Consider the following 27,852-nt stretch of genomic DNA (forward strand, 5'->3'; position numbering starts at 1 on the left):
AAAATCAACTAAAATGGCATGAAATAAACTAAGCCATTCATTTTAAACCAAGCCCATACATAGTAATTAACTAAAGACAAAAGTTAGTTGCTTTTTCCTTAACTTTACGAATGATGTTTCCTAACTAAAACAACTAAATTCTAATTTAGTTTCAATGTAACTAAAACCTAATTTTGGGCTCTTTGGGCTTCTTAAAATGATGCTTGGATGTTTAGGCCATTGATGGACTTTAAAAGTTGAACTTTTGGATCAATTAGAGCAAGCTATTCATTTGAACCTTGGGTGGATGTAATAAGACTATATCCAAAAGTGGTTTTGGGCCAAAATTGAATTTAAAGGAGTAAGTGTTCTTCTTGCCATCATGCTTCACCTCCCTATCAAATTGCCAAGGTCTTCCCAATAACAAGTGACAAGCATCCATGGGAATCACATCACACAAAATCTCATCATTATAATGCTTACCAATGGAAAAGGAAACAAGCACTTGTTCGACTACTTGGAGGCTAGTCCCATTACTCAACCATTGTAGTTTGTATGGTTAAGGGTGTGGCATGGTAGATAACCCAAGTTTGTCTACCAAGGTGGATGAGACCACATTTGCACAACTTTCACTATCAATAATTAAATAACACACTTTACCTCTAATAGTGCATCTTGATTGAAAAATGTGGAGTCTTTGCTCTTTATGAGGAAGAGGCTTGGCATGAAAAGCTCTCCTAATAACTAGCAACTCTCCTTCATCAACTTCTTGTAGAATTTCTTCTTCTTCCTTGTTGGCTTCATCACTTTCATGGCTAGAAACTTCACTTTCTTCTTCTTCTTGAAAGGACTCCTCAATTGCTTGTATCTATATCAAGGATAAAACTCTCTTATTAGGACATTCAGCTTGAAAGTGTCCATAGCCTTGGCATTTAAAGCACTTTTTGTTGGAGTGGTTGGTCTTTACCATATTAGGCTTGTTCTTAGTTGATTCCACCATTTTTTCCTTGCTTTTCTTCTTGGAAGAAGAATCAACAGCATTTGTGTAGGATGGGAAACCTTTATAGGAGGTAGTTCCCTTGGTAAAAGATATGCTTTTGTTAAATAATATCCCTTTGGAGAATGACTTGGAAACCATGGGCTTCATAGCCTTCTTTTGCTTCTCCACTTTAATAGCCAACTTACACATATCTTCAAAAGTGCAATATTGTTGCAACTCTACCATATGAGCAATGTCTTTATTCAATCCTCCAATAAATCTTGTAATGGTTTCCTCCTTTACTTCCAATAACTCACTTCTTATTAATAGCTTCTTAAACTCCGTTATGTAATGCTCTACTCCATCACTTCCTTGCTTAAGGGTGTGTAGCTTGAGGTAAAGATCTTGTTTATGGTTGTTTGGAATGAATCTTCTCTTCATAAGCTTCTTTAGTTTCTCCCAAGATCTCACTCTCTCTTTACCATCCCTTTCCTTTTGCTTCTTAAGATTTTCCCACCACAAGGATGAATAATCTTTGAATTTCAAGATGGCAAGTTTACATTTCTTCTCATCCGAATAGCCTTTATATTCAAAAACTCTCTCTATAGTATGTAACCAATCAACAAAATCATCTGGACTCATGCTCCCTTCGAATTCTGGAATTTCAATCCTTAAACCCCTATTATCATCCTTTTCTTTCCTAGGTGGCCTCTCTTGTTCTTCCTCACTTGAATAATCATGAAGCATCAATTATTCCCTATGATGTCTAGGAGGAAGAGGGGAAGGTCTAATATGTCTTCTTGGTTGATGTAGTTGGGTTGGGTAAGGTGGAGGAAGGGGTATTTGGCTTTGTGTTGAAGTTTGGGGTTATGATAAAGGTGCCTGACTTTGAGTGAGGGTCAAGTCTCTAATCATTTGCATCATTTGATTTATTTGGTCCTTAATGGCCTTAAGTTCTCCTTTGACCTCTTCTTTTAGTGTCATGTGGAAAAATTCCCAAGGATGAGAAGGTGAGGAGGATGAGGATGAAGTTCTTTTATGGGACATTTTTGGTAGTGGCTAGTAGGTAAAGGTTAATGGTTATAAGTGTTTAAGAGTTGGGGTGAGTATTGCTAAGTGTTTAGGTTAAGGAAAGGTTTGTGTTTAAGGCAAATTAAGGTTTTATGAATAGTAAATTCCGTTGATGAACAGTTGCTCCGAGAGGTAGAAATCAGCCAACAGATTACACAAACAACCTAGGCTCTGATACCAAATGGTGCATTTCCATCAAGACAATGCAACAACACATAATCTCAATTCTGGAAATTACTGTTCATATAGCACAACATCAATTTATCTTTCAATTTTAACCAAGCAAATGACCTTCTAATCATGCAAATTATAGATCATTGGAAAGGGAGCTTTCTAATGGTATATGGTAGCAATCACAACTCAATCAATAAGGTATTCAAAACTTGTCTCAAAGTTTGCTGGCAAAATCTGAAAATGGCAAAAACATACACTGTAAATAGTATCCGAGACATTCAACACACATTCACACCTTCACACTTTGGATTTCAAAGGTAACAAGAAAATTAATCAAGGCATAAAGGAAAGTTCCACCAACCTTGGGGTCTTCCACTACCAATCTTCCACCAAGAATGATTAGATAAAAGAAATGAGAAAAAAAGCCAACAAGTTTTCTTTAAATTTTCATTCAAGAGCAAAACCAAGAACCCTTACAAATAAAGATCCACACCTTTATATAAGAGGCATGGATGGCAATGATACAATAACTTTAGGAATGATGTTTCCTAACTAAAACAACTAAATTCTAATTTAGTTCTAATGTAACTAAAACCCAATTTTGGGCTCTTTGGGCTTCTCAAAATGATGCTTGGACGATTGGGCCATTGATGGACTTTAAAAGTTGAACTTTTGGATCAATTGGAGCAAGCTATTCATTTGGACCTTGGGTGGATGTAATAAGACTATATCCAAAAGTGTTTTAGGCCAAAATTGAAGTTGCAATGCTTTCTTTAGCTTGGGATTTGCTAGAACTTTATTCTTCTTGGCTTCAAAGGTTGCATGGAGACTTAAGGATGGCTTGAAACCCAAAAATGACAATGAAGCCACGTATACATTAGATTTTCAATCAATTTATAAGATACATCCAGTGAAGTGTTAGCTTTTTTAAAACTCAAATAATTGAACTTTATAATTATTTTCTCAATGTAATGAAACTGATACAAAACATAACCCCTATTATATTTTTGAAGTTAACAATTCTTTTTTCATGTACTTTTCTAGTATCATGATTCCCTATTAGTACATTTTCATCACTGGTTGCAACTTTATAATTCTTAAATTGATTTTTTCATTGCATACATGAATTGTTACACCAAATCATACCACCAATCGTTAGACTTAGATGATGTGGCCATGTGTAATTCAGTAACCATGGCCACAATTTCATATGATCCTTTTTCAACCATATTGGCTTTGTTATTAGTAGTATTTTCTTCAGTTTTAAGCTTTTTTTAACCTGCAAATGCCGCTATTTAGAACAAAAATAATAATTTTTCTTTTTGTTATTAGGAAAGTTATTTGAAGAGTTAGGCTTTATCTTGTGACTTCTTTTTCCACCAATATTATCCTTGGTGTTGTCATTTACTTTATAATCAATATAATATAAATTAGAACCAAACTTTGAAGCAAAGTTTTTTGTAATAGTTTTTTTACTCCTCTTCAATTCTATTATATTTTAAAAGTTAATCTAGAGATAATTCTTTAATACTATGCAATAATTTCCTTCTATAATTATTCCAAGTTGGTAGTAATTTTGCAATCACAACAACAACTTGCAATGGTTCAAAAACTTCTACTTTTAAATCTTTTAATTTTGAAACCAAGGGTTACAATTCATCTACTTGATTCATGATAGATTTATTGTCAACAATTTGATATTCAGGATATTTCATGTAAGTAAGTCTATTTGTACCTTGTTTTTAAAAAGTATATTTTGCCTCAAGTGCACTCCAAATTTCCTTTGGAGATGGAATTGGTCAATAGAGGTCATATAAACGATATGAGAGAAAGTTTAGAATGTACCTTTTGCAACAAACCTTATCTTTTTTTCTTTATTTGTGGGTGACCTTTGTCCCATCACTATCTTCATCACTCAGTGAAGGCAAATATGTCAAATTCGAGTCCAACACATAGTAGAGACTTAATTGAGGAGAAAGATAAATTTATCTTTCTAGTGAGTGAAGTTTGTTTCATCAAAACGCTCTAACTTGCAGACTTCTGGATTAAGGAATTTGTTGCAAGCAAAATCTAATTTTATTAATGCCATCGAAACAAAATATCACCTTTAAATTGTTAGAGAAATGTGTTTGAATAAAAAAACATTGGAAGGCTTTAAGGTTTGTAGATAACTTTTTTTAAGATGATATTCGCCCTCACTAGTTATATAATATTGCAGGAATATGATAAAACACCTTCAGGATACAACAAAACCCTTAGAATAATAATCAATACTACTAAATACTCTCTCAAAAAATATATGAGTAAATAATTTTGATGTGATGACATTGAACTAAAAAAAAAGTAGAATTGTATGAGAAATTAGAATCAATTAAAAAATATGATTTAAGCCTCAATTTATAGGCTTGAAACAATATGTCTATTGACACCAATAGTTATGATTTTTGATCCAAAAGTTATGTTTTAAAAAATCATAATTTCCCGGTCCAATGTTAAATAATCACAACTTTTAGTTTAAAAGCAAAAGTCATGTCTACTTTTATAACATCATGTCCAATTTCAAGAGTCATTACTATACCATATATATATTCATAGTTTCTTAAATTTCCTTCCAAAATTTCTCTAAACAAAATATAACCTACTAACAGTCCAAAGTCGGAGGCCTTTTAAGGTAAGAAGGCCCACTAGATATGAGTGAAGATTGCATTCAGAATGTTGGCAGAGTTGAACCTGGTCCGAAATGTGAGTATAGTGAAGGCAAAGAATGATATGATATGACGATGAGAGGTCCTAAAAGTCTCCCCACCTTTTGTTCTTATTCATCTCTGAGGTATACTTTTTTCTTCAACTTCGTAAGAGGAGTCAAAAGCTTTAGAAATCTCATGTAAAAATACATTAAGTTGAGTAAAGATATAGATAATGTAGCGGTTAATCAATCCGAATCAATCTTAAAGCAAGCATTAAAATGATGCTGAGATTCGATGGACTGGTAAAGATTGTGATAAGTGTGGACCAGTTTATAACAATGCAGTAGCTTCAACTGGGCAAAACATTCTAGAACGTCTCACGTGGCCTTTAGTGATAACAAATGTTTAAGTGCACATATATACTAGAAGCTATCTGGTGAGAGAAAAGCTGAAAATGAGAGAGTTGATAAAGATGAAAATACAAAAGGTTGAATTACTGAATATAGCCATTAACCTTATCATGGATCATTTTCTACCTCCAATGTATACCAGAGTTGCGTCCAAGTTCAGTGTGATTATTATAGAACAAAATTTAAAGCAACGAACACTTGTTCTACCAAATATTATAAATAGAGGCAATAAGTGATGAAGAAGGCATACATTCAGTGGTCATCAGGTGTCTCCTAGAGTTCCCCTGAGCACTTCACTGGGGACTCCCAGCTAATTAAATGGGTGTGTTTTCCTACTGAAGTGTTTGGGGGAACTCCTGGACTCATTTGATATTCTAATTACGTGAAGATCCTGCAGAATATTATAATATATTTATTGTTAGGAACATCAGTTCTGGAGCTTTTGATACTGCAAAAGATGTTTTTGAACAAAGTCACGCATTCATGACTGTGTTTAAAAACTAGTGTTGAGAAAAGATCCCCAAATTGCATTTGCTCATTAATCTGAAACTTAGAAATTAAGGTAGCTTTCGTGTGTTACTCTCATACTCTTTTACATTCATAATTTTCATAAATGTATTCTTAATTGTTCTTGATAGTTTCAAGTCCTTAATTCATCAAATAATATGAAAACTTTGCCCACCAACCTTATAATGTCCAACACGTAAGTTAACGTTTTTGAAGATATCAATATGCTATGTTAATTTCATATCAATTGGCCGCAAGACTATATTATTTAGTATTTATAATTTCTTTAATCTTCTGATCATATTGTTATTCGTTTTGACGTGTTTAAAAAAGATATTTAAATATATTTGCAATTTAAATGGAGAGATTGCTTTCATGAAGTTTAAATTATAGCTAGCGAGCAAGATAATAATTGTAATTATTCTTCAGAAAGATGCCATGTAGTTTGCGCGTTATCAGATAATTTGAATCTGAGTTTAGGGCTAGAAAGAAGATATTCAGATGATACCCATTTTTAATTCCTTTTTCGCAATTTTGGAAAATTATTGAAATATTGAAAATCGCAAGAGATTTGCCTTTAATTGGGCCACAGGAGCGATCTCTTATCAAGACTCTTTAGCCCCAGGTTTGTTTTTATACGTAAATTTATTTGTTTTCTTTCTTATTTGCTTGAAGTTCGCATGTGCTTTAGATATTCTGAAAAAGAAAAAATTATTGATTAATTTTTAATTAATTATCAAGCTCACCATCTTGACTATGGAATCTGATTTCCTCGCGACCATCTTCCTCTTGACTCCTGGTGGCAGCAGTATTTCCAGCAAGCCTTATGAAGCTCCCCAACAAGCCCTTCAATTCATTTTCATGTCTAATTATATCTCGCCGTCTTCATATCACACGGATACAGGCTGCCACAGACGCAAGAGAACTGGAGCGGTCAGGTCTGCTGAAAATTTCATTGCCTTAAGTTAATCAAACTTTTAAAGCAAGCCCTAACCTCTTCCTTGGTTATAACGGCTAATGTGGAAATCGCCTTGCTAAAACGATACAGTCTTTTGTTTCTTAGACCTCCAAGTTAGTGGGACCTAAAGTGAGGTGTAAGTTACTTTAGGTCGATTAACATATTCAATGTTAATGAAGTGGATCTCCTTCGTTGGCTGATTGGCTAAGTTACTGTGAGATAACTTTCACCTGCTTTTGATTCTATAACTCTAGCTTTTGTGATAATATTCTTTGCCTACTTTTGTTAGTTTAGGTAAACATCTCCTAATGTATTGCTCTTTCCTATCTAGGATCTTGCATTGGTTCTTCGAACGCCATTGCTTCCATTAATGAAATTGTACTTTCAACAAAACTAGGAGAAATGTTGATGTTATTTAATATATAATCATCTTATCTCTTGGGAGCTATTTGTTCCCTTCTTGGTCTTTCTTGATCAAGTGGTTCCTCAATTTATATGTTTTTCCACATTGTATCTTCCTTCATTGTCTTTTTTAACTCAAGTATTCATCCTTGATTTCTCTATCATGTTCTTTCAAGTTTTCTACTTTGATGGTCTCTTGTTGGCTTTCTTCCAATTTTTCAACTCCAATAGTCTCTTGTTGAAAATTTTCTTCAATTCCAAGATAATGATCTCAATATCTTGTTAGAAGTTTCACATCTTCATGATCTACAATTAGTATATCTTTTAGCTCGTATTCTTCTTTTCAAAACAGAAAAATCATTTTATAAAAAACCACATCTCTTGATTCATAAACCTTGTCGATATCTAACTCAAGCATCTTGTATCCCTTCTTTCCGAAAATGTATCCTAGAAGTACACATGTTTGAAAATGGATGCCATGTTGTTGAATGAATTCTTAGAGCTCCTTGGAGAGTCAAAACTCAATTGCACTATTCATCCCCATTCCCATTATTTATTTACCTAATTGGGTTTTTATCAAGGCGGTGAAGTGTTTTAACAAATTAAATGTTTCAATTTTGGTTCTCATGAAATATACCCAAGTGCTTCATGAGTAGTGATCTATTAAAGTAAGAAAATATTTTTCATATGTGCATGTGCTAACAACATAAGGACCCTACGTGTCTATATCAATAAGGTCAAAAAGTTCTTTTAATATGTTATTTTTAGTTGACAAAATATTTTTAGATTGCTTTGCTTTATGGCATACATCATATTGGTTTCAATTTTTTTCATATTTAAAATATTAAAATCAAATATAGTCCTAAGACATTAAGGGTAATATGTCCAAGCCTTTGATGGAGAATTGTTGTATTAGTATTGGTAATAGCATTTATTTGTTGCACTTACCCACTCCAATCTTCCTTTGGTTATTGGGTCTTGCGCAAAACACTCGTTAAGAAGAAAAATAATGCAAAAGTTTAAATCCAAAGTTAATTTATCAATGGAGACTAAGTTATAAGTAAAATCAAGAAAACATAAATCATCTTTCAAAAGGATATCATTGCTTTATAAAGAACTCTCCATTGGGCAACAAAACTCTAATTGGATTTGCAGGTTTCAAGTTAATTTTCATGTGTGGCATCAGATACAATGTGATCAAATGCTCCACCATCAAAAATCCAACTTTTATGATCTGTAATGGTTTAGAACATTACTGATAAAGTTGATTGTATATGGTCCTTGTTTTTCTCCTCCTAATACATCCACAAGTTATTCATACTACTTGGGCATGAAATTCAAAGGATTAAGGACCAACGTTTGCGGGTTGTTTTGTCCTTGATCATTCGTCCTTACAACAAATACGCCCTTCATCTATTTTTGCCAATTTGGTTATTAACCAACAATTTTAAAACAATCCTCTTTCGTGTGGTCTAATTTCTTACGATGCTCACACTTGGGATTTCTATTTTACTCTCTACCTTTGAAATTATCATTTTAGACTTTGAAGGTTATCATTTCAATAGGTGGTTTTGCCATTGTTACTTCCTCAAACACTAAGAATGTGTAAGCAATAGACAAAGATGGCGAAGGATCTTTACAAAGAATTTTTTAATCTCACCACATCATAGACCTCATTTAGTCCCACGAAGAACTAATGAAGCCTTTCTTCCTTATTCTCCTTTGCAAAGACTCCACAAGTGCATCCTATACAACCTATTTTGTGTGGTTTCACAAAGCCACCAAACGTTCCCAAAGTCCCTTCATGTAATTTGGCATTGTAGTTTGATATGCGTAAGTCCCCTTGTCATGCATTCGCCATTTCTCTTGGTTTCTTAGATGTGGAGTCCACTTCCCTAGGAATAACATTATTCAAGATCTTTCCACATTTTGTGGATTATGTCATGGTACACAATGCTTTTGTGAAACAACTCATTAAGTGAGTTCAAAATTCATGACATTATCATTGAATTGCAAGTGATCTAGTGTTCTTTTGGATCCACAACAAGTAGTTCCAACAGTGTTTCACTCACAAACCCAAATTTCTAGTTTTATTTATTGATATTTTGTGCTCACTTTGGTTAGGGTTGACATTTCTATTGACATTCTACCACTCCCACACTTTTTAGGATTGAACTAAATTAATTCCAACCTACTTTAATACCATGTAAATTTAGGAAATTGAAAGTTTAAATTTATATGTTTTCATTGCATATCACACTAGCAAAACAAGAATACATGTGACAACAAAAGGGTGAATTTTCAAAATACACTTTACATTACCATGACAACCTAGCTCCCATTTTAGTGAGTGTGTGATTTATCTTAGATACAGAAAAGGAAGACTAGTTAAGAGAAGGATTTGCATATATTATGCAAATATTTTGGTTCACTGATTGAACAAAAATATTTCATATTTCCAACATACTGTAAAACCATTATTCCATATTTCCAACATACTGCAAAACCATTATTCCATATTTCCATCACACTGTAAAACCATTCCCAATAACCGAATGGCTGTTAGTGACACTGACTATCCCTCTAATTATATTATCATATAATTTTTGATCCAATATTTGCGAAGATGTTAGTGAATAGAAAGTTTTTTATATACAGTACATGGTTTTTTAAGGATTTCAATAAGCTGAAAAGTGCATGATGCTTGTTGAGTTTGCATTGAGACATTGCCAAGACAGAATACGTTACCATTCTGGTAGATAAATTCACACTGTATTCTCATCATAATCTTGGAATGAATCTGCATACTGCTTCTGCTCAAAACAAAGATTATTGTAACAATAGGAACCCTCAAGAATAGGCATCCTCAATCTTTAAGAATCAATTGGGCACAAGTTTTGGGAACAGAGAAGGTGGAGGGTGATGAATTAATCGTGTTGTTAATTGAATTCCTAACATATGAATTTGTGGTTGATTTGGAGGAGATTTATACATAATCATATGCTTGATTTACCAGTGATTAGGGATATGTATGAAAAGTTTTTTCTATGTTTAAAGACAGCAAAGTAAATTATACGACTTAATATAATATATAAATCTTTTTTATAAAAATTAGTTCTTCCTGTGGGGATATCAATACAAGGCTTGAAATTGTAAATTGTTCAAGAATTAATATATAAATCTTGTCTTTCTTCTAAATAATTAACAATTAAAGAATATATTAAATCACAATAATTGAACTTATAAATATCATAATAAACGTGAAGTAATATAGTAATTTACCTTAATTTGTACATGATTCAGAAATCCAAGGATATTTTGTAATATTTTGACCGCCATAGCCCATCCACATAACTTTGCGTGTCCCCTTCATGCACCTGTTATGGAAAACAAATGTATATGGATTATTAAATACATAATCAAGAAACTGAATCACACTATGCATCTAGCTGAAATATCCTTCACTTTTCTAGGTTTTGAACCACAAATTAAAGCCAACTTTTATGCATTTCGAATAGGTTGATTAATATGTAAATTGAAGAAAATGGTAAAGTTAATTAGTTTCTTCAGATTACTTGTTAGTTTCTATCTCCAAATAACATAAATGCGAGGAAGTAACAAATCAACCAGAGAGATAGTCTCTTTTTTTTCTTTTTTTTTTTTTCAGTAAGACATATTGCTTGGCAGCCAAAAATACCAAACCAAAAAAAAAAATTAATATTAATCACTGCCAGTTTAGACAGGAATATTATATGGGAATAAGAAAGTTTATTCGGCATTGAGAAATCATTTCAACAGAGAAAGAACTGCTGATATATGTGTTTAAGATTATACTCCGAGCATTAAAAAAAATGTCAATATCAACTCAGAGACCTTCTTGATTAATTGGATTACAAAAATAAAGAATAAAAAAGGAGGAAGAGATTAAAGAATAGTAATAACCTAATCCGAAGAACTAATTGACAAGTTATATTAACCTGCTATTTGAGAAAAGTTGAGATGAAAAGAAGATCGAAAAGAATGAAGCGTCGGATGCCATCGAGAGTTCCTCCAAACACTTCAGACGGATAGCTACACTAAAAGAATGAAGCTGAAGGGTCATAAAAAGCCCCACTGAAGTGGTCAGAGGAACTCTAGGTGACAGATGACTTTGCATTATAATTTCTCTTCCTGTGGCCCGGTTAAGTGTTTTATTTATTTCCCTAAAATGAACCTGGTCAGGATTGTGGGTGATATGAAGAGTAAACAACAATTTTACAAACATTGACCAACTTTTCAACATCTTTAACTTATAGTTGACCAACACAAGTGGCATACTCAAATGTAAGGAATAATTTTTTTTTTTAAATCACACAGAGTATTAGCAATTAAATGATATAAACCCTATCTCCTCTCCTATAAACATAAATAATTAAGAGAAGGTAAAGAAGCCTGATAAATATTGTGTTGAAACTCTTTTTAAAGTTGAAAATAGTATAATCATAGAACAATGAGATGAATTACAATAAAAATTTCTTTAGTCTAACCTTGTCTACTTCTCATTGGTGTCCATAAATTTGCTTCAATAATTTGGCGCTAAAAAAGGGTCTACATTAAAAGTTCTCCCAATTATCTAACACAACACTTTTCTTTTCCCGTTTGTCTACCACAAAACACTTTTCTAGATAGTTTGTGTAGAATGCACAGGAAAACTCAAGGTTATTTTGATTGTTTTCTCTATATTTGTATTTTATTGGAGTTTAGTATTATTGACATTATAGTAAAGACGATCGTGTACCACAAAGGTGACACTCATTCCTACCTTAGAAGGGCAAAAAGGTCATTTCATGTTGAGTGCCTAAAAATGACTAAGTAAAGAGAAGCACACGCCCATGCATACAAGAGCACATAGTCGTGTGTGGTCAACAAGTTTAAATTTTGGATAAGGATAAGTTTCAAGACAATTTTGAAAACTGTCATTGATAAGTAATGACATGCATGCCTATGTGTGGAGAGGCATACAACCGTATATCATGGTTGGTAGACAAAATAAGAAGGGGCACAATGCTTGATTTAGGTTATTTAACATTTTATTAGTTACAATAGTCAACCACCTAGAGAAAAGAGTGAGTTGAGAGCCTAAGATATCAGAGAGGAGACTTTTGGTTATCAGAATTGCCATAGCCATGTGAAGACAAGCAAACTTTGGAGTATAAGTAAGTATGGTGCCTCTTTTTAGTTTCAAGCAAATTAATGTTTATAAATGTGAGTTTGGCAATTTGTTCCGATGATTGTCTACAAAATCATGTGTAAATCTTGTGAAAGTGATTTTGTGACACAAAGAAATGATAATGACGATGATAGAACATGATTTATATATATATAAACAAGATTCAAATCTTATGTCTTAAAATCCAATGCATGAATATCAATCCAATAACATAACTACAAATTCCACTAATATAAGTGACCATATAGCCTCTTACCTCATGCAACGTCTCAAGTTAACCTAATAGCTCTATTACCACCCCGTTGCTTTACGATCTTACTTGCAAAATCATAAAAGAACACAGTGAGTGAAATATACTTAATAAGTAGGTGAACTTTTGACATTATGCACATAACAACAAAGCAATAATACAACTCAAGTTATTTTGTGTCCTAACTAGTTATTGTTTTTCGGATGTTACAGAAACATTCTAGATGCCCATATAAATTTCTCAGCATTTTGTACCCAATTTTCAATGGTTGTGTCATTACAGATGACTAATACCAAATGATGTATATTAGCATTCTAGATGTCATACATATGGTGTATTTAGTCTACTTGCTAGCTGAGCTTCAGGCTAAAGTCATAGAAATAGTCATATAGAGTAGCCTTAATGTTTTCACGATCATACTACATATAGCTTATTGGCACAACCACACTACACATAGCTCGGTGGTAGGTCACACTGAACATAACTCGGTGACAAGTCCACACTACATAATGCTCAATGAAATAACCACACTACACGTAACTTAGTGGTAAGAATGAGATATTACATCATTTTTAGCTTTTGATTTGAAATCACTATAGTTTGAGTCTATGTTATCCTCCAGATAGTTAAACACCCTAAAATTTCCTTCATGTTGTCATATACACAGTTAGACACTCCCATAATAATTTTATATCATGTTGTATTCGTTAGGGCTATAACATTCATTCTTTCTCATATTCATCCCTTATAAGGGTAAAATAATCATTAATATAATTGTACATAAGAATTGCTAACTTCCCAAACATTTTTTTCTAATTTTTGCAATTACACAGAGGGGTGTGTCTTCCATACAAAAGGGTTTACTTAACTCCTTTTACACAGCCACTTGATAACCTAACATGGGTGTGCAACCTTAGTAGCATACATGATCGTGTGTCCCATACCACACAGGCATGTATCCATCCACAAATTAATATGCTCGTGGTTCCAACCTAACATGCACCAAATGATACACAGTCATATGTCCTACCATACATAGATGTATAGCATCATTTTTTCAATAATTTCATTTTCACCTAAATTATGATTTCTTTTTTACCAAATCTAATTTTAGGCATGCATTCAACTTTCCTTGGTAAAGTATCATATCTAATTATACCAACAACAGCCTATACACCCGAACATCTTCTAAAATCTTTAGATCATGCATTTGTTCATATGTTCTGTAGTTTCGTTATAGGAACGCTTTTTCTATTACTTAACTATATATACAAGAATCAAATTTAGCATCACACAAATGCATCATCGTCATATTCAATAGAGCTAACCCTAATCTTGACCAAAATGATAGATCATCTTTCATGACTATAGTAAGCAAACCACTCAGTTCTCAATTTTACTCACTTCATACATAATATTCATCAAGCAATCCTTACATTAATATTTCAAGATATACACACACAAAAAAATGAATCCATTATCAATTATAGCGGCATCACTATTATAATAATTCAACCATCACAATCTATCGAGTAATGATAAATAAGAGAATCAAACTACTTACCTCTCTTTTGGTGAAATATACTATTTTTTGCATGGCAAGAATAATCTTAAAAAATCCTTTACTTTTTTTTACTCCTTAGCCTCAAAACTTCCTCACTTTTTCTCTGATTTTCTAAAAATAATACAAGAAAAGCCAAAACGTGTCTGGGTTCCTTTTATTATTAATTGAAAAGCATGATACATGACCACATAGACCATATACATGAGTGTGTATATCGTTACTCAATAATGAAAGTTTTCAAAATCACTGCAAAATTGATCTTTATCCAAAATTTAAATGTATTAACCATACACAAACATGTAATTCAATATACAAAAGCTTGTATGTCTCTTAGACTTAGTCAATTTTCATGCATCAGATTAAAAAAAATACTATTTTGCCTTTGCCACCGCACTATAGGTGTCTAGCTTGCCATATGGTCGTGCAACCTTAGAATTACTCATATAAAAAATAAACATATATAAAGGGCAAAAGGACATAATGCCCTTGGCTACACTAAGGGACACCTGCTTATCTTAAGGTAAAAAACTATTTTACCCTTAGGGTATATGGATAGGGGGCAAGTGGAAAGAAAGAGAATAGAAGGGCCTCAACAAGACAATTTAAGATAACCAACTATAGTTAATATGCTCAACTGTATGAAAGATGACACTGACCCCAACTAAGTTGAATTAAGGTTAAAAATAGAGAAAGTTAAGAAAAACAATATACACCTAGATAACAGCCAATTGTGTGCATAATTGGCATTGCATGTGAAAGCAATAAGGTTATACAAAAGATAGATACTCATGAGATGCATTATGCACTAATCACCAAAGTGCATTTGCCAAGTAGTTAGTTTAGTTCAAGTAAGCATGGTTAGAGATTATGACATTTCAATTAGTTCCTTAAGTAGCTAGTAAGATGCATCATATACACGATTATGGTAAGGGCCACCCAAGGGTGGTAATTCAGGTAGTAGTCCCGTAGCTATGTGTATGTGGTAAAAGAAGTACTGTAACCAATTTCCTATGTGACTAAGGTATCATAGCTAGTTAGCCTCATAGTATGACCAACATATGTGTAAGGCACAATAGCTAATAGACATCTAGGATGTTAATTACTTCAATTACGACATCAAATATGTCAATATCAACTTAGGCTCAATTATTTATATTTATACATCTAAAACAGTTTTAGTTCACACTTTTTTGCATGCTTTGAGCAAGTATTTGAATGCATGTTTTTTTATTATGTTGTTCTAGTTAAGAGTTAAGTTAGACATGCCTTTTCAAGTCATATTCCATGTAAAGTATCTATTTAAAGAGGGGTGTACATTTATGGTTTTAGAACATAATTTTGGAACCCAAAAAGGTGTTAAGTTTTAGTGTGTCTAAAAGTGCATAAGTTAAGTAAAAAAGTAGCCTCTCATGCAACGTTGATCACTTCTACAAGCCTACCATTATAAGTATACTATAACCTCCATTAAGATAAGTAGTATATCTACCTGAATTGTGTCTTTGTTTCAGGATAAAGAGATCCGAAAGGCTAATAAGAGATATTCCAGATTTCCTTACCCAAAAAAAGTTTAAGGTGTAGGGACAAGCCTCAAGTGTGACAACATGTAATACCCGTAGGTACTTCTCAAAGTTAAAATGGTTTTTTTGTAAAAATTTGTTTGATATGGTAATTTATCAAAATGAATTTAAGGTTAAAATATGAATTTTAAAGAGACACATGATCGTGTATGGGAAGAACATACCTAGCTGTCATTGTCACATCAATCGAATAAGGTAATTCTTTGAACTAAGTGATACACGACCATGTATGGTAGATACATACTTGTGTACGATGTTATGTAGTTTTAATTTGAGGGATTGTAATTCTTATTCAAAGACATAAAATATTGCAGAGAGAGAAAAGTGTTGAAGTTAGTTTATCCAATTATTTTGTGGCAGTTCTAGCTTTTCTAACAAAGGAAAATGTAGCAATCCTAGAAATAAGAAGGCTTGTTTGTTATCTTATGTTGCTACAAAATAAAGGTAAATAGGTTTGCTCTGCCATTACCTTTGTATGGACTGCTAGGATTGAGGTTTTACTTTTGCAAATTAAGTTATTATTTTATAAGTTAATATGATTATTTATGTTATTGATTTGTTAATATGAGGGTTTGATTTTAATGAAATCCTAGGGTGTTTATTGACAATATTAATGTTTGTATGGGTATAAAATTGAGTAACAATTGGTGTATGTGAAGAATGCAATTGAAAGAAGATCAGATTGGTTCCATAAAATGATTTAGTATTCTGAAATACTGATAATTAGTGTAATGCTTATATGAGACTTTTGTCTATTATTACCTAGATAATCAATTGTGTCTTGCCTATTGTAATGTTTTTTATGTGTATTGAATCACTTATCAATTAGAAAAGTTTAACATATGAACTGAATAGCAAGTGATTAGTAGAAGTTAGATTAGGGCATGAAATAGGGTAGCTTTTCCATTTTCTAGAATCAACACATGACCATGTGGTATAGGACACACGTCTATGTGTATGAACTCTAGAATTCAAGTTGAGTTTTTCTAACATTTTGATGACTATTGGACATTTTTAATCATTGAATAGTCAACTAGGGCATAAATGTTGCCTATGCATGGCTTTAACGTGATTGTGTGAGGTAAAATAACCAAAATACCCTTAAGAAGTAGTGCGATTAAGATGAAAGTAAAAATGGAAAATGTATTAAATACCAAAAGAGCACACACCTAATGTATACCTAGCTCCAGCATGATTATTAGATTCCAAATCTTCCTTAAGCCTCCATGCCATCCAAGAACTTAAGAAAAATGAAGATCTAACCCTTTACAAGCCAAAGGAAGCAATACATGCTTATTTATGGCCCAATCCACTTAAGTGACTGGTTTTATTTGGCCCAAAAAAGTCTCAAAGGAAGTCTATCACAAGCCTAAGATGTCCAAACTCATAGGCATGTATTGGTCATACATGAACGTGCATACAGTTACCCATTAATGGCACATTTCAAAATCCCCATGAAATGTATCCTTGTCTAAAATTCAAAACTGCTGACCATGTATGGGTATGACATACAAGCGTGTGTTTACCTATATAGGCGTGTATTGTAGGATGCATGCCATTCACACTTAGCCAATTTCACTTTTCCTCATAAGAAAAGATTATTTTGTCCTTACTATCTAACATACAACGGTTTAAGTCCAATTCCACACTTGATATGATCCAATATAAGTAGTTGTACTCAAGGGCAAAAGATAGGAATAACCCTAGACAAATTTATGGGTATTACATATTAGGTTGGTGGTTGAGGTTCTAGCTAGATTGAAAATCAAATCCATATTAGTGGAGGAGATCAATGCAACATAACTAGAAGATGATTAGTGTAGATAGAAAGTTCAAAAAGTTCATGATGGTCTCAAGATAGATTTTCAAGTTATGGATGGTGTTTTTAAGATGAGAGGCAATGTATGTGTTCAACTAGTTGATAGGTAAAGATAGAAGATTCTCACAGAGGCTCACAATTCTTTTTACATTACCCATCCTAAGGGTGTAAAGATGTATTAAGACTTAAGAAAAAGTTTTTGATGGTCAAGCATGAAAAGAAATGTAAGTGATTATATTGTTAAATGTCTTACCTGTTAGTAGATCAAAGTCGAGTACCAAATACCTTTAAGATTACTTCAGCTTCTGAATATGCTTAAGTGGAAATAAGAGCATATTTCTATGGACTTTGTTTTTGGGTTCTCAAGGGTTCAAAGTGGTTTTAATGCACTTTGGGTGATAATTGATAGAATGATTAAGTTAGCCATTTCCTACCTATTAAAGACATCACCCCTATGGATCATCTAGGGAAGTTTTATGTTAAAACGTTTGTCAAGTTACATGATCTGCGTAAAACTATACTATTAAACAAAGACATACGATTTGTATTAGCTTTCTGAAGGAGTTTAAATAGATCATTAGGTACTAATTTGACATTTAGTATAGCTTATCACTCGGAGACAAATAGTTTGACTAAGAAGACCAATCAAGTGTTAGAGGTTATGTTAAGAGCATGCTGTTGAGATCATAAGGCAAGTTAGGTAAGGATGTTATCTTTAGTGGAGTTCACTTATAATAACAACTAGTAGACGAGAATTCAAATGGTGTCCTATAAGGCACTTAATAGTAAAAAGTGTCATTCTCTTTTTATAACATCTTTCCCTAGAAATACTACCTACCGAAGGAGAAATGTTACGAATTAATATTTGGAGCGTTTATTTTTTCTTTTAAAATACTTTAAAATAAACGCATCACTAACAGTGTTTAGAAAGTATTTTAAGAAAACTGAAAATCTGAAAGAGAATAAAAAATATATATACTCATATGAAAACTCATATGAAAGCATATGAAAATAAGGAGTAATCATATACAACTGTATAATCATCCCAATAAGGTAAAAAGTCGACAAGAACATGCCATTGTATGCATATAATATAAAATAGAGATAACCTATTCCAGTCGGATCTATGACCCTGTCTTGCAGCTACCTCGATCACCTGTACTTGCAATCAGGAAAGAAAAGGAAGTGAGAGATAAGAACACTTAGTAAGTGGAAAGAATTAAGAAAACTATCTCATTTCTTGTTCTAACTCAATCTCAAGACTCAACCTCCTTTATAACCCTCATAAGAACTTGAGGGGATAATCTAGTTCATGTTTTACTATTTGGGTTATACTTTGTCCCATCTGATATCTATTTGATACTTTCTGGAAGCTGATTCTAGGGATTTGACACTTTTCTAAGCTTGAACTCTCTTTCTTTCTCTCACTACACCATTTCTGAATCTGAATTAAGCTCTACTACGAGTATGCTTTACTACGAGCGAATCTTATTGTGAGTCTATATCCTACTATGAAAATGCCTTACTATGGGAGGTGTAGTGTAAAGTGCTCTCTCATAGTCCATAGCATGCATGCATGCCTTATATCTTACTAATCTTGCTTCCATCTAAATCTATTCATAATTTACCAGACTATATTCTTAGGATGACCCCTGAATCTTGAGTCCCAAATTCCTTTTCTTGCTTTTTTTTTTCTCTCCTTTCTTTCCTTTCCTTTCCTTTCTTTCTTTCTTCCTTTCCTTTTTCTCCTTTTCTTGCTTTCCAAAAACTATGAAATACTGTTCACAGAAGTGTTTATTTGATAAGGTGACCTTCTTTTTCAAATAATTAAATAGTCCAAACGGTTTTTAATTCATACAAGCTATATATCTTGAAAAGAGGATTCAAAGAGCTTTCCAACAAGCTATAATAACACTCATAATTCATTAGATAAGATAGTCAAAATGTGAGATGAAATCAGTGGCAAAAACTATCCCCTATTTATTTGGTAAAATAGTCCTTTTGGTTCATATAATATTTAACAGTGCAAATGATCTCTAATTCATACAAGTTATATATCATTGGAAAGAGGATTCAAGGAGCTTTCCAAAAAGCTATAATATCATGCATAAATCATTACATAAGGCAGTCAAAATGTGAGATGAACTCAATGACAAAAACTCTCCCCTATTTATTTAGTAAAACAGTCCTTTTGGTTCATATAATATTTAACAGTCCAAATGATCTCTAATTCATACAAGCTATATATCATTGGAAATAGGATTCAAAGAGCTTTCTAACAAGCTATAATAACACTTATGATTCATCAGATAAGGTAGCCAAAACGTAGGACGAAATCTGTGGCAAAATTGTAAATATTATGCAACTCTCTGCCATGAACCAAATCACACACATAGATACCCCAAATGGCAAAACAACATTTCTCAACTTCAAAATCATCATTTATAACATAGATCTAAGGAACCAAAAGCATAAAACATGAAACATATTAAGGATAATACCTCTTACCTTGTTTCAAGTCAAATCTTTGCAAGTTAACTTCCTCCTCTTTGTTTTGCTTCCTTTATCACCAAAACCATTTTAAATCAACACCAAAACGCACTAACATATTCACGTAACATGCATGTAAAGATAGATAAAGGGAACGGAAGGAGATCTTTTGGTTACCAAGGCTTTCAAAGTACTTCTTTGTTTTCTTTTCTTATTTTGTCTTCCAAAGCTCCTTCAATTCCTTCCTTTATCTTCACAAACCAAAAGAAAATAGCATGAAGAGGGTTGGCTGCTGGAAGAGGCGGAAAAGATGATGGAAAAAAAAGGTAAAAGTTGCTTTTTTGACTTTTCTCTCTTTATATAATCTTTATCTCATTTTCTTTCTTTTTCTCTCTTTTTTTTTTCTTTATGCATATCTATATATTTATATAGATATATATATAAAAACACACACACATACATGTGAATATATATATCTATATTTCAAATTGTAAATATCCCAAAACAGGGTCAAAAGATATAAATACCTGTGGAACGTACTTGAGGGTATTACACTTTTACACTAGGATGAGTTAGAGATGTTACCTTTGGTAGAGTTCACCTATAATAACAACTAATAGATAACAATTCAAATGGCATCCTATAAGGCACTCAATGGTAAAAGGTGTCATTCTCTTCTACACTAGGATGAGTTGGCTGAAAGAGATGTCTTAGTATAGTCTCTTGGACCAGAGTTGACTTAAAAGATGATTGAGGATGTCTAATTGATTAGGCAAAAGATAAAACAGGCCTAAGATTGACAATAGAACTATGTTAACTAGAGACATAAAGACTTGGTTTTCAGTGTAGGTAAGAGAATCTTCATCCAAGTGGCCCATTTCAAGCATATGATAAGGCTTAAAAGAAAGAGTAAGTTGGCTCTCAAGTACATTGACCTTTATAAGATAGTATAATAGGTTGGTAAGATAGCTTATGTTGAATCTTAATGTTTGTTGATGATAAAAATCTAAGTTTAATTTACTAATGTTTCCAAAGAATGCTGAAATGCATTACAAAATGACCAAGTATGAAATTTATAAATAAATTAGGATCAAGAAAATATTAGTGAAAATTAAGCGTACCTACCCATGACCAAACTGACATCAAACCGTGCATTAACTATTCAGCCATCTAAAAATAAAATGATATAGCCTAGCCATGACCTAAATGAAATTTAAATGTTTTTAAATATTAATTTAGTTTACCCAAATAAACTAATATTAATTTCTTTTAACCTTAAGCATTAAATGTCCTAGTTGGGACATTTAAAAATTATCCCACCCATGGCATCTCTCATCATATATTATTGTCAAATGTCACCTCTAACCAATGTCTCATCACAATGTGTCCAAGAAAGCTTCAAATTCATTATTGATTACCGTGTATCTAATTTTATTAAATATCCTAGCTGGGACATTTGAAAACCTTCCTAGCCGTGACATTTTCATCTAAATTGTTGTTAGTTGTCATTTCCCAGTTTTCCAATGCGTCACTACCACATGTCAAAATATTGACTGTCCCAGTCAGTCCATATTGAAAATTATCTTGGTTGTGACACAGAATCCAGTGTAAATATTTATTGTCCCAGTCAGTCTATAATGTAAAATTTGTCCCTTATGTGCAGTTTTTCAAAACTTTCTAATCATGTCATTCTTAAAATCAAACCTGTATTTCAACCATGCGCAAGCCAGCATAAACCCATTTAAGCATCTAGATTGTTTTTTTTAAACACAAAAATAAAGTGACATGATTTTGCTGCCGATATTGAAAGTTATCTATTGAAGCATTTAAACCTATCCGTTGCAACTCTGATCAAGGTCTTTTTTCTTCGCTAATTTTTTTTAGAAGACTGTCGATGGAAACTTAACCCAATGGGAATCAAATATCTCTATAAATTTGGTTTCAAATTGAAGAGAAAAAGTGATGAAAAAATGGGAGAAAAAAATCAAAAGAACCCAAAAAGAAAAACTAAAAACATTATTACTTTGATTTCTCTATAACTCCCCATGAGCTTTAAACTTTTATTCTTTGAGAGTTCTATTCACTTAAACTTGTTCATATCTTATAATCAAATATTGTGGGTGCAATCCTATATCAGCTAGTGTAGTGGGTGAAATCCCGAATATACTATGTGTAGAAAATTCTTCAAGATATAGTGAAACTCTATGACAGTTTGCTTGGAGAAGTGGATGTAGGAGGCTTATAAAAGAAAGCTCTGAACCACTCTAAATGAGTATTTCTATAACTCAAACTCTTAAATATTATCTATTATTACTGTTATTTATTGTTATAGTTGTGGTTGTTAATATTGGTATTTATTGTTGTGTTTTGCTTATTATTTATCTCAGTTGCTGTTGTTGTTTATTTATGCTTTGAAGTTTATTACTATTGAATTTATTGTTGGTGTTTCCATTGTGTAGTTTGTAAAGTTAGTTATGGAATTTGTTATTGTGTATCTTTAATTTTTTGTTAAGAACTTATTCACCCCTCCTCTAGGTTCACATTAGCCATTACGAAAGTGTTTAACAGTTGGTATTAGAGCTTGAACTCTAGTTTGATTAAAATCTAATGATTTTTAGAGATATGATCCTATTTCTTAATGGCTAATACACCTACTCAGATTTTTCCTGAAGGGCAATGCACCACTATGGCTCCTATTTTTTCGTGGAACAAATTATACCCAATGGAAAATTAAAATGAGGCTTTATGTTAGGTTAATTGACTTTAAATTATGGAGAATTAATGAACATGGTGATTAGGTGCCAATAAACTCTAGAACTAATGAACCTAAAAATGAAAATGGATTTTAATGATGAGGATGAAAAGATGATAAGCTTAAATGCTAAAGCCATTAACATATTATTTTGTGCTCTTGATGGTACAAAATTTAATAGGGTATCAACTTGTGAGTCTGCTAAAGAAGTTTGGACCATACTCTAAACCAAACATGAAGGAACAAGCTAAGTTAAAGAGTCAAAGATCGAGCTTCTCTTCCAGGAATATGAGTTATTTGAAATTAAGTCTAGAGAAAATATAACCAACATGTACAAACAAATCTTTAACTTAGTGAATGATCTCAAAACACTCAGAAAGAGGTTTAAGACAATCGAATTAGTAAAAAAGATTTTGAGATTAGTATTGGATTCATGGACAATGAATGTAATGGCTATTGAAAAGTCCAAGGATCTTAGCAAAATAGGAATAGATGAGCTCATAAGAAGTCTTCTTACCTATGAAATGAAGAGAAGACCAAAGGAAGAAAAAATTAAGACTAAAAGAGATATTGCATTAAAGGTTGTGGATGAAAAGGAAAAGGAAAAAAAAAATTCCATGGATAAGGATGATGTGAGTCTCTTAGTTAAAAGTTTTGCAAATTTATATCATGATCAAAGAGGAACAAATAAAAAGGGCTTGCTAGACAAAGAGGAACAAAGGAAAAGGGTAAAAAGAGCAATAATGAGATAATACGTTATGAATGCAAGAAACTAGGCCATATTTGCCAAGATTGTCTTCTAAGAAAGAAGAAGAAGGATAAAAAGGAAAAGATATTCAAGAAGAAAGTGTTTGTGACCACTTGGAGTGGAAACGACGACTCAAGTGATGAAAGTGAGTCGAAGGAAGAAAAGGCCATCATATGTTTCATGGCCAAAAGTGATTCAAAAGATGAGGTAAATGATTTAAACTCATATTATTCGCATGAATTACAAGATACATTTGAAAACTTAATAGATGAGTATGAAAACATAAAAGCAAAGTATAAATCATTAAAGAAACAATTAATTTGCATTAAAAAAGAACATGATATACTTCTACATGATCATAATGAGTTGATTAAGAAATATGATATTGTTCAAAATGAAAAAGATTCATGCCAAAAAGAATTAACATGCATGAACGAGGAACATAAAGAATTAAAGAAAAAGGTATCTAGTTTGAATGAATTATTTAAAAAATTTTAAATCGGTACTAAGAGGTTAGATAAGATGTTTGCATCTCAAATAAGTGGTCTTAATAAAGAAGGATTAGGGCATTATGGAAGTAACCCTTTTTCAAACACATGTAGGCTTTTAAAGAAATCTCATGCATTACATATGAAATACAAATTTTGTTCATTCATTGTGCATACTGTTAGACATTGTCCAATTAGGAATGATAAAACTTTTAAAGTAAAAAAGGTTTTGGTTTCTAAAGGGACACTTAAAACTAACATTGTTGGATCCAAAACTATTTGGGTACCAAAAAGTAAATGGATGAATTTATCTTGTAAGCTTGCTTGCAATCTTCTTTGAGGTCCTCTATAGTGGATACTCAAGACATATGATAGGAGATAGGAGTTTATTCTCTTCTTTGTAGGCTAAAGATGAAGGTAATGTCAACTTTGGAGATAACTTCAAAGGAAAAGTTATTGGCATTGGCATTATAGTACACTTTTCTTTTTCAATAGATGATGTTCTACTTGTTGAAGGTCTTAAGCATAATTTACTTAGTATAAGTCAATTGTGTGACAAAGGCTTCAAGATTAAGTTTTACTCATTATGTTGTGAAATTTTTTATGCCAACACAAATGTAATTGCATTCATTGGGCATAGGTATTCAAATATGTATATTATAGATTTGCATGACACTGCATCTAGAGACCTATGTCTCATGTCAACCAAAGAGGAGGACATGTGGCTATGGCATAGAAGGTTAGGACATACAAGCATTGACATTCTTCAAAAGCTTTCAAAAAAAATCTTAGTAAAAGGTTTGCCAAAATTAATGTTCAAAAAAGACCATGTGTGTGATGCTTGGATAAAAGACAAACAAACAAGAATTGGTTTAAGTCTAAAAATTGTGTTTCAACTTCAAGACCCCTTCAACTTTTACATATGGATTTGTGTGGACCATCTAAAACTACAAGCCTAGGTGGAAATATTATTGTTTTGTAATTGTTAATGATTTTTCAAGATTTACTTGGGTTTTGCTTCTTGCAAATAAAAGTGATGCATTCTATGTATTTGTACCACTTGTTCGGAAATTCCAAAACCAAGTAGGTTATGCAATAACATGCATTAGAAGTGATCATGGAAAAGAGTTTAAGAATTCAAATTTTGAAATGTTTTATAATGAATATGGCATTGAACATAACTTTTCGATAGCTAGGGCCCTTAAACAAAATGGAGTTATTGGTAAGTGTTATCGTCGACACCCAAATTAAAATCTTAAATTTTTGCAACAAAAATATAGTAAAGGAAAGTAAGGATCGTTCCCTCAAAGATTTCCAATTAGTAAGTCGTTACTTATCTCACAAAGCAATAAACTAGGGGATGAGGAGTTTGAATTGAATACGAATTATAATTAAAAACAGTAAATAAAAATCAACGAAATAATCTAAAATAAATAATCAATTAAACAAACTTTGGTCTACGGTCACATCCACCATTGAACTACAATTGATCATCGATACCCAAAAGTATCAAATTAATTATTTAAATATTCATTGTGACATTAATTTCCTGTATTTCCTTATGATTAGTTAATAAAAAATATGTATTCCAATTAACCCTTATTGATTAACAACTCAAATACAATCTCGAATTTAATTAAACAATAACATTAAGAATTAGAAAGACCAACGAAACAAGATGACACAAAGATACGATGTTACATTTAATCCAGTTGATTATTTTTCTAAGAATTATAGCTCCTGACGCAGTGAACAATAAATCTTAGTTGCCACTTCAATTAGATGGATTGAAAAATTACAAATTCAACACCTAAATTGGCAGTAGTTTATATTAATTGATAAACTAATCATGCACCTTAGCAATCAACCAACACAATCATAAAAAATAATTCAGAAAGATAATCAATACTTGAATAATTAAAAAGATGCATTAAAAAACAAAAATCTCACAATCCTTGTAGTTCATGGTTTCAGATCCCTTCAACTAAGAGCAAAGATTCAGCCGCTATATGTCATCCTCGAATCTAATTTTCCATATTCAATTATTCCCCCATTCCAGCAAAAATATATATATATATATCCCTCCCATTCAGATCCGAAAACAAAATAAAAATCAATAATAACCCTTTAATCCAGCCAAGTAAAAATAATGTATATATTCTCCAAAAAGAAATAGATATATATCTTCTTTGTATAATCTCTTATCTATCAAAATAATATTCTCCTTTTTTAGATAATAATCACCTCTTTTTTCATAAGCAAATCTTGACTTTTCTAGAATATTCCAGTTGATCTGGACTTTAAAATTTAAATTCTGAAATCTGCTCTCATCATTGCATGTGCCCACACCTAGTCATTATCACAGATTTTGTTGATTTGTAAATCTGTTTCACTTTAAGTCATTTTAGTCTAAACTTGGCTCCAAATATGTTCAAAGCTTCCTAAGTGTAAAAAAATAAATAATTTCATTAGACTGAATTAAATTGTCACATAACACAAGGGATTAGAAATCAAAATAATGACAATTAACAACATTATCAAATTCCCCCACACTTCTCTTTGGCTCGTCCTTGAGTAAACTATAATTATCATTTAAAACAAAAACAAAAACAAAAAGGTTCCCTCAATTTCTTTTCTCATGATACCAAAAAGTGTGCATACCTTAAGATTCAAACCAACCAAGACTTAAGCAACAACACATATCATAATCAAACTTCACAAGGAGATACGCACAAAGATAAATCAAGACAATCGCATTCTAAAGCATGTATGAAGTTTTGGTGAATCTCTTTATGGTTATCCTTATACCACTCGTGTTTAATGGTTTGGTGTTTTGCTTAAGTTCTTCCAATACAAACATTCTACCATAGACTTGTTTATGCACCAAATCTCCACCCTTAGATTATATACATGTGTAAATCAAAAGGATTTTATTTTAGGGTGTAATAGGGCTTGGGGTAAAGGTAAGGATTAATAGATATGAAATGTTAAAACCATGAGCATTAACAAAGCATGTAAACACATAGAGGGAATGAAAATCTAAAGCTGAAACCATTACATTCACCATATTTTTCTTGTAATTCCTTGCTATTGCCATTTTTTTTATATCATTCAAGTTCTCTTTATTTTTTTTCTCCTTTTTTCTTTTTTTCTATTTTTTCTTTTTTTCTTTTTCTTTTTTTTTTTCAACAATTAAAAGAATTTAAGAGTAAAAGTGACAACATAAGGCAGTAGCAATAACAAATCCTCTTGCGAACTTCTTTTTGTAATCTCATCCTAATACATTTAAGTCTCATGTTCCCTCATACTTAATTTTTCAAAATAGTAAATTCATCAAGCAATAAAATTTAGTTTAAATGTCTTGCTAACATTCATGGTTGGGTAAAGATATTTACTTGAAGGCTTGGGTTTGTAATATGGTTTTAGCTCAACAAATCAAGCGCTTTGTAAGGCTCAAGAGGCTAATTAGGGAAATTGAAACAAGTTGGCTTTTTAAACTAAATGTTTTAAACAAGAATCCCTTTTATCATTTTCATGCATAGATATATCGATGCAATCTCGAAAAGGTTCAAAACAAATTCTAGAGATATATTCACATAAGAGAATGTTATTCATCAAAGAAAACATAGATTGATATGTACATTTCAATCTTTTTCTTTCGGCTCAAAACTCATAGGTTAAATCAATTCACTTTAACTTTAAACAAAACTCTATCACTTAATTATCAAAATCTGTTTTAGTGTATACCCCTAGTTAATCTAACAAATCAATGTGCATTGCTCTCATAC

The 27,852-nt window shown here is 32.0% G+C and overlaps 1 long non-coding RNA gene across 4 annotated transcripts; it reads right to left on the reverse strand.

Annotated features, from left to right (window-relative positions):
* Positions 1-6,578: 6,578 nt before the first annotated feature.
* Positions 6,579-11,302, reverse strand: LOC123214965. Of its 4 annotated transcripts, none has more exons than XR_006501922.1 (3): positions 11,145-11,302; positions 10,450-10,544; positions 6,579-6,712 (listed from the first exon to the last, which is right to left on the reverse strand). It is a non-coding gene; the product is annotated as an uncharacterized LOC123214965 (long non-coding RNA). The 4 variants fall into 4 exon arrangements; XR_006501923.1 differs by lacking the exon at positions 6,579-6,712 and adding an exon at positions 8,840-9,697; XR_006501924.1 differs by lacking the exon at positions 6,579-6,712 and adding an exon at positions 9,712-9,980.
* Between the last annotated feature and the right edge of the window lie 16,550 nt (positions 11,303-27,852).

The sequence above is a fragment of the Mangifera indica genome, chromosome 4 (genome assembly GCF_011075055.1).
Source record: "Mangifera indica cultivar Alphonso chromosome 4, CATAS_Mindica_2.1, whole genome shotgun sequence".
NCBI lineage: Eukaryota > Viridiplantae > Streptophyta > Magnoliopsida > Sapindales > Anacardiaceae > Mangifera > Mangifera indica.